At 36.6% G+C, this 9396-nt stretch overlaps 1 pseudogene; it reads right to left on the bottom strand.

Moving 5' to 3' along the window:
* Nucleotides 1-201: 201 nt before the first annotated feature.
* LOC128568534 (condensin complex subunit 2-like) lies at nt 202-2080 on the bottom strand (annotated as a pseudogene).
* Nucleotides 2081-9396: the final 7316 nt, after the last annotated feature.

Genomic DNA, 9396 nt, shown 5'->3' with positions numbered 1-9396 from the left:
AAGCTGTCATCAGTCAAGGACACAGCTTCAGGCACCCAGACTGCAATGGAGACAAAGGAAAGAGCATCAGACATAAAGGCACTTTGATAGTTGATGACAGCCTTGCCACAAGCCCACCGCACCTTCCGTCACCCAGAGTGGGGATGTCCTGGACACTGAAAAAGTGAAAGGCCTCCTGCTGCTGACTTCTTGGCAGGGAATTCAGACTCCTTGCCTCACAAGAACATCAGAAAGGTCCTCTGTTCCTTCTAGCTTTAGATTCTTTTCATTGGCTAAATGCAGAAGACAGGCAAAAGCCAGAGGTATAGACATATTCTGAGCCATGACAGTGGGCAGGCTTTTCTGCAGGTCCTTTGTGAGCTTGCTGAACATCTTCTTGTCAGCCACCTGCATCAGAGCCCCTTCTTTTCCAATTCCACTGTGGTTTGCCTCTGCATACGCTTTCTTTCTAGAGATTGCTGTCAACAAACTCCACATGCTCTGCTTCAACTTCTTCATATTTTTGGCAGTCTTGGCATAATGAATTTGAATTTTATTCACCTTCTGAGGCTCAGCTACCAGATTTGACTCCCCATATGTTGTGATGTCTAATTCTTGGACCTCAGGATTGTCATTGTTCTCTTGTGATAGTTCCACAAATAAGTCATCACTGCTACATAGTTACTGCCAGCAGCCTGTAGTCCAGAGCAAAAGTTGGAGGTGTCATTAGGGTTGTTGTAATCATAGTCTTCAATTTCCTCATAATGCTCAGTCTCTACCTTCTGGCTCTGTGCCATCTTAAGTAACCTGGTGCCTGGTTTGAGATGAAGCTGGACAAGAGTATCAACAACATAGTGGAAATCTGTAGGAAGAGTGGTGGCTTTCCAATTCTGGTTCCAATTCTGGTTCTCGAAAGTGGATGTGGCCAGAACAGTAGCAGCCTTTTTTTTTTTTTTTTTCGAAAATATACATCAAAGTCAATATCATCTTCAAAATCAATTTCAAAATTTTTCTTTGTACTCTTCTTTTTGTTCTCTGATTGGGAAGGAGCATCTTGTTTGTGTCGAGGCCTAAAGCACCAGTGATCTGGGCCAGCCCACATCGACATAGTCCAGGGACTGAAATAGGAATATTCTCCAGGTTTCATGGAGAGAAGAGAGCACATGGTCCTAATATCTCTGTCTCCAAGAGAAATTATTTCCTCCTGGGAGCTTTGAACCTGGCAGGACTCCTTTAGGCTCCTGAACTCTTCATGATCCCCAGCTTCAGGGTGGTCAGCTTCATGGTTGGCATCAAAGTCATCTTCCAGGGAGCCCTCGGGTAAGTCCCCATAGTCACTCTTCTCAATCTTGGCATTGATGTCAAATACCTGGTCATTCTTCTTAAACTTGTCCACCAGGGTTGACACAGACTCATTATGTGTTTCACTATCTCACTTTGTAAACTGGAATCTGGCCAGGGAAGGGCAGATCTGGCGATCTTCCCCACACTGCTACAAGGGCCTTTTTAAATCTGTCTACCCAGTCTAAATCTGGCAACTCAAGAGGTTCTCCAGTTGGGAGAGTCCTGACATCAGAAGGAAAAAGCAGCTCACTAATACCCCTGCTGTGCTACATTCATCAAATGAAGCTGCAGTCTTCTGAAACTTCTGAGGGGATCAATCTCACACTTTCGATCAGCTTCAGAGACATTGAGGTTGTTTATATTCTGCTCAATGGTTTTGTATAAATGCTTCTTTGGCTTTGGAGCCTTTTTGATTGTTCCTGTTTCAGTAGCACTTCCATCTGCACCACAGCCCTCTACTTCTTCTGAAGATGGTACATCTTTGCCTAGCCCTCCAAGGACTCTGTATACATCAGCATGAACAGCATCCATGCACACTGCATAGATCTTGGTGTGAGCATCCAGAGTACCAGCAGCTAATTTAAAGTTGGTTGGTTCTATGTCTTTCTGTTTAAGAATCTCTGACATAAAATCAATCAAGTAGAAACCAAAAGCATTCTTGGTAGTGATTTTATTTTCAGTGGAGAGTTTGATACAGGTGGAATAATGTTCTGTAATCTGCTTGTTTGTAAACTTAGGGATAGTAGATGAAATGTCAATACTCCTACTGGAGGGGGAGGCTAACAAATGAGGCGAGTTTGTGTGGAACTGCAGGTCAAAGACCCTGGAGTGCCTCCACTGGAATCGCTCCTTTTCATCATCATTCTGAGGAAAGTCTTCAAGGACTGGAGTGCCAGGAGTATTGAGAAGAACCTTCCTGGCCTGAGATGTCTAATTTTAGACTACAGTGTTTCTTAAGATATTTATTTACTCACTTTAATAAGAAAAACATTTCTGAACAAGGACACCAAAATTAGATACATTTTATTTATTTATAAATGATATGAACTACTGATATGTACAGTATGACAAATACTGAAATTAAAATTTCAAATAATTACATTTTAAAACATAAAAAATAATTTAATATATTCCTTGTCATCCTAGTGAGTCATTGTAAACACCTAGAGCAAGGGTTAGCAAACTTCTGTCATCAATGGCCTAAAATTTTAGGGTTTTTCTTCTAAACACTATTTTATCTGATAGTAGTATAGCCATTTCCAGCTTTATTATGGTTGCTGCGTGTGTAATATAACCTTTTTCATCTTTTTGTGTTCAAATATATAAACAGGTTGAATGTAAAAAGAGGGAAAAAGAAAAAAATGGTTTCTCCCTAATGGAATATGGAGACTCAGAGCAGGAAGGGTGAGACTGGGTGAAGGATAAAAAATTACCTATTGGGTACAATGTACACTATTCCAATGGAAGGTGCCCTAAAAGCCCTGAATTTACCATAAAACAATTTACCTATGTAACAAAAAACACCATTTGTGCTTCCATAAAACCATCTGTACTCCCTCAATCTATTTAAACAAATAAAATAATGTCTCCTAAAAGGTACCTTTGCACACTGTTGTTGGGAATGTAAATTAATACAGTCATTTCAGAAAACAGTATGAAGATTTCTCAAAAAATAAAAATAAAATTAGCCTAGTATCTAGTAATCTCACTTCTGGGTATACATACATATCCAAAGAGATCTCAGGATCTCAGAAAGATTATCTGCACTCCCCTGCTATCATTATCACAACAGCCAAAACATGGAAACAACTTACAATGTCCATTGATGGATGAATAGATCAAGAAAATGTGGTACAGACATGCAGTGGAATATCATTCAGCCTTAAAAAAAAGGAAGTGCTGCTACTTGTGACAATAAGGATGGACCTGGAGGATGTTATGCAAGTGAAGTAAGCCAGGCATAGAAAAGCCAACACTGCATGATATCACTTATATGTAGAACCTAAAAAGTCAATCTCATAGCAGAAGAGAGTAAAACAATGGTCACCAAAGGCTGGCAAGGGGCAGGGTAACATATGAGGGAAGATGGGGAAAGGGTAGAAGGTACGATGTTTCACTTAGACAGTAGGAATAAGTTCTAGAGATGTACTGCATGAAATGGTGACTATAACAATAATTATTGTATATTTTACAATTGCTAAAAGAGTAGATTTCAAATGTTCTTATCACAAAGAAATGATAAGAATGTAAAGTAATGGATATGTTAATTAGCTTGATTCAATCATTCCACAAACTATAGATGAATCAAACATCACATTGTACTTTATATTCAATTATTTTAAAAAATTACATTTAATCCGTTAATAATTACTGTTTTTAAAAAGAAGAAACAAACAAAACAAACAAAATTATCTCCTGTAGACAGCATGTGATTAGACCCTTTTTTTTAATCGAGTGTAAGAATTTTTGATGGGATCCTTTAATCCATTCTTATTTAATGTTATTATTGATATGATTGAAATTGTACCTGCCCTTTTGCTTTTTCTTTTCTATACACATATACATAATGTCTTCTTTGTTCCTTTATTCACCCTTTACTGCTTCTTTTGTAAAGGAAAAGGAATAATTGCCTTATTTCTAATATAATCATTTAATCCTTTAACCATTTTTAAATTGGTTGTAGTGATTGTTCTAAGGTTTACCATATACATTTCAATTTATCACATCTACTTTAAATATAAACTAACAATAGAAATAAGATAGTAATGTTGCTCCTCTATGGCTATAATACTATTATTTTTATACATACTATTACATATATTATCATGCATGTTACAAATAATTTACCTTTAGGAATACTGTATTTTAATTATTATCTTGCATAATTAAAGAAGCTGAGATACAGTGTCTGTTGTAGCTACTCAACTCTTTAATTATAAAAGGAAAATAGCCATGGGTAATACACACATGTTGAACATTTCCATGTTCCAATAAAACTTTATATATAGTCATGAGATAGTCCACTTTTGATTTTTTCCCAACCACTTTAAAGTGTAAAAACAATTTTAGTTAACAGGTTATACAAAAACAGGCAGGAACAGGATTGAATCCGAGGGTGTAGTTTTTCAATCACTTGACTATCAGCAGTGGTATTTCAGACTCTTTTACATGGAAGAAGGGAAAGAAGGAAGGATGAAAGGATTCAGGAAGAAAAAAAAATAGTAATCTCAAATATCCTTTCTAGATCTGAAATTCTATCACATTCATCTAAAATGGTACCAAATCTTCAAGAACTCTGGTATTGAACTTCAGTTAATCTTGAAATCTAAATATTTGTATATTAGGCTATACTTTCATTGATCTCTATTGATGTCTTTCTGAATTTTCAAATCGAAGCTTATTTTTGGAAATGGAAACAACATTAAAGGAAGGGCAACACAGAGGCTCTACACCTGGGCCTAAAGAACTAGCAGAACAGCGATCTTTTAGCACCCTCTTGTGTCCATAAGTAGTCATCACACAGCCAACCCCCTTTAATACTTATAATAATAAGACCTAAGAGAGTAGGGGGAAATTCTTGGTACAAAGAAGTTGAGGTGGTGGTAAGGATTTATCACTGCTTATTTATACTGATCTGCTTTATACTTATTTGCTACATTGAACATATCTTCTAAAAACCATAGTCCCCTGAAAAGAAAGCATTTTCCCCCTTTTATTTAAATGCTACCTACTCTGAAAAAAAGTTGGTCACTCTTTGTTCTTCTTTAGCTCACCATAATTATCATTTATCTGAATAAACAAAGCACTTAATATTACAGATCTTAGTGTAAGACATGAGTTTGATTCTCAACTTTGCTCTTAATTAACTATATAACTCCCTTAAAATCAACTTTCCCTCACAAGTGATTATGTAGCCATTTATCAATGAATGAGACTCTGTGTAAACATAGTTGTTTCCCTTCTGATTAAAATAAGAAAAATCTCTTTGACTCAAAAGTTAGAACTAGGGGGCATGACAATAAAAGAAAGAAAAGGGAAATTGTACTTCATCAAATTAGAAAACTTCCATGTATCAAAAGATACTATAAAGAGGGCAAAAAGACCACTTTCAAATGGAAGAAAATGGTTGCAAATCAAGCACGATGAATTCTGCTTATTTGAATTATTCATGGTATTCAGGTTCTAAAAGTTACTACAAACATTGAATTAGAAAAAATTGAAACATTGTCCCTAAGGATGTATAACACACAGACACAGACAAACATACAGATGTTCAGAAAAAGGAGATACACAACTGGCTTCCAAGTACACACACACACATATACACACACACAAAGGTATTCAATAGTATTAGTCATTATGGCCATGCAATTCAAAACCACAATAGGATTGCATTTTACACCCACTAGAATGGCTATAATTTTTGAAAATACAACTTTCCCAAGGATATGAAGAAACTGGAACCCTTGTACATTGTTTGGAGGGTAAAATGGAGTAGTCAGTATGGAAAACAATTTGGCAGTTACTCAAAATGTTAAACAAAATTACCATATGATTCAGCAATTCTACTTCTAACATATGCCCCAATGAATTAAAAAAAAATTTTAAACAAAAACTGCAGGGCTATTCACAAAAGCCAAGAGACAGAAACACTGCAAATACGCATCAACAAATAAATGTAGACTAAAAATGTGGTGTGTCTATACAGCAGACTATTGTTCAGCCATAAGAATGAATGAAAGGAAGGGCATCAAGATGGTGACAGAGGCATCTTTTACTTATACTTGCCTATTCCACAAAGAAGTAGATAATCACACTTCAAATAGATCATGTAAGAGAGCACTAGAATACAGCACGGAAGTGATAGAAAATACCTAAAACAACAAGGGAGAGGTAAGAGAGACAGGCTGCTCAGCTGGGATTAGCCAGGAGCCTGGAGAGACTCCCCAGTATGGGGAAAGGGTCCTTATTCCCACTGTAGACTCCTGCAATCCTCTCCATGGAAGAGGCCTTTGACCCTCATGGCCCTTAACACTATTATAAGGAATTGCCTAGAGAGTACAAGACTACATAGCTCCAAAGAAGGAGTTCACACTAGATCCCACACATCCCCTAAGGCAACTATAGTAAGGCACTATTTTGAGAGTCCTGTTGCCAACAGATTGCACCTCCTCCTGAGGCTCAACAATCTCTGAATTTCCACATATATGAATTTCACTGACATCCCCTGTCCAAAGCCATACAGTGGCTAGCTCCTGCCTCTGAGGCCAAAGCACAAGTTACCTGATGAGACATCCCTGCATTCAAGAATGGAGCAACCATGCATTTTCACATGCTCAGAGCTCACCACCTGCAGCCACTGTAAATATAGGCTGTCACTGAAGGAGCTGAAGCACAAGTGATGTGCACATTCCCCACTTTCCTACATACAGCTAAAGCCAGTAAGCATTCCACAGGAGCCCGGGAGCATGCTACCCCTGCCTACCATAGCTGGCACCTGCACGCACCATCCAGGGCCCGAGGACAGTCTTGCCCACCACTGACCCCTTGGGCTAGAGCACACAGTCTGGGGGCCTGAAGATCATCTAGCCCAGTCCACCATCATTGGCACCTGAGTACTCTTCTTGGAGGCTTGCTTCTACCACCACAGCTGGCATCTACATGTATGTACCAACTGTGGGCCTGGAAACTGGCCCATATAGCCCATCACAGCCACTGCCAAAACCAGCATACAACACTAGGGATCCAGAGTGTTCTCCTGTCACTGGTACTAACATCACACTTGCTGCACTTGCTATCTAGAAGGCTAAGAACCTGTCTACCCACCTGGTACACCACTTCCACTACTGACATCCAAGCAATTATTTGAAGGATCAAGAATCAACCCATTCAGACCCACTGACAGTGGTGCTAGCATATGCTGCTGCCCTAGAATCTAAGAACAGCCCTCCACTGCCACCACTGAGGTCCAAAGACTAGCTCACCTGGCAACCTAGTCCCTAAAAAAACCTATTATAGCCTTTACTAATAACCATACTGTAGGCCAGTGAGGAAAACACAGACACTACTGATGCTGCTTACAACTTAGTAAATCATATAGAGACAAAAATAACAAATGCACACAGAGTCAAAGCAAAAGTGCATTACACAACCAACACCAAAGATAAATCTTTCAACGAAAGAGGAATTTCAAAAAAATTAGAAACAGCAACTATTATATCAGATGCAGAGATATTCATGTGATGACAAGGGACACATGAAAAAGTAAAGAAATATGTCACCTCCAAAGAAATACAACAGTTCTCTCTAACAACAGATACTAATGAAAAAGAAATTTATGAATCCCAGAAAAAAATTAAAATATTGATTTTAAAGAAGTTCACTGGGATACAAGAAAATTCTGAAAAACAATTCAAATAAATCAGAAAAAAAATTGGGGTACAAATGAAAAAAATATCAAAGAGATAGATATTATAAAACAGAACCAAACATAAATTCTGGAACTAAAGAACTGTGTGAATGAAATATAAAATATATTAGAAATCTTCAATGATAGACTAGATCAAGCAGAATAAAGAACCTCAGAACTTGAAGATAGGTCTTTCAAAACAACCTAGTGAGATAAAAATAAAAAGAAAAGAATAAAAAAGAATGTGAAATGCTTACATGATATATGGGACACAATAAAACAATTACATATTTGAATTTTTGGAGTCCCAAAGGTTAAGAGGAAATGAAAGATTTATAAAACCTATTTAATAAAATTATAGATGAAAATTTTCATAAGTAAGAGATGTAGGTATCCAGAAACAGATGACTAAGAGATTCCACAAACAGAAATAATGCAAAAAGATCTTCTCAATGTCATATTATAGTAAACTGTAAAGAGTCAAGGACAAAAAAAAAAATAATTCTGAAAACAGTAAGAGAAAAGCATCTAGTCTCTTATAAAGGAAACTTCATCAGAATAATAGTGGATTTCAGCACAAACCTTACAAGCCAGAGGAAAATAGGGTGATATATTCAAAATGCTGAAAGAAAAAAAAAAATTCCAGCTAAGGATACTATACCCAGAAAAGTCATCTTTCATAAATGAAGGAGAAATGGAGCCTTTCCTAGACAAACAAAAGCTAAGGAGATACATCAACAATGGACTGGCCTGATAACAAATAATTAAGAGCATCTTATATACAGAAGCAAAAGGACAATATCAACCATCATGAACACATACAAAAATATGAAACCCATTGATAGAAGAGAGTTAAATACAAGGAAGGAAAAAGACTTAAATATTACCACTACAGAAAACTACCAAGCCACAATGATAAACAAAAGAGAGAAAAAAAGGAATAAAGAATATACAATAAAAAAAGAAAAATTCAATTAATAAAATGACAGGAAGAAGTGCTCACATACCAATAACAACTTTGAATATAAGTATAATAGATTGAATTTTCAACTTAAAAGATATAGACTGGATTAAGTTTTTTAATGGCCCAGCTATATGCTGCCTCATCTGTAAAGATACATATGGAGTAAAAGAGGGAATGGAGAAAGACATTCCATGTTAGCAGAAATCAATAATAAGCAAGAGTAGCTACACTTACATCAGATAAAACAAAGTTGAAGTCAAAAAACAGTAAACAGAGGCAGAGAAGGACATTATATAATGATAAATGTAGCAATTCAGCAAGAAGATTTAACAATTCTAAATATATCTACACTGAACACTGGAGCATTCAACACCAGAGCATATGGATATATAAAGCAAATATTATTAGATTTAAAAGAAGAGACAGACCCTAATATATTAACAGTTGGGGATTTTGACACCCCACTGTCAGTGTTAGGTTATCTAAACAGAAAATTAACCAAGAAACATTGGATTTTAACTGCACATTAGACCAAATGGAGCTAACAGACATATAAAATATTTCATTCAACAGCTACAGAATACACATTCTTCTCATGAGCACATAGAACATTCTGCAGGATAGACCATATGTTAAGATACAAAGCAAGTCTCAACAAATTTTGAAAAATCGAAATTATATTAAATATCTTCTAAATATC

This window comes from Nycticebus coucang, chromosome 17 (assembly GCF_027406575.1).
Source record: "Nycticebus coucang isolate mNycCou1 chromosome 17, mNycCou1.pri, whole genome shotgun sequence".
Classification (NCBI taxonomy): Eukaryota; Metazoa; Chordata; class Mammalia; order Primates; family Lorisidae; genus Nycticebus; species Nycticebus coucang.
Note: the sequence above shows the minus strand (reverse complement) of the source record. Positions and strands in the feature narration are given on the sequence as shown.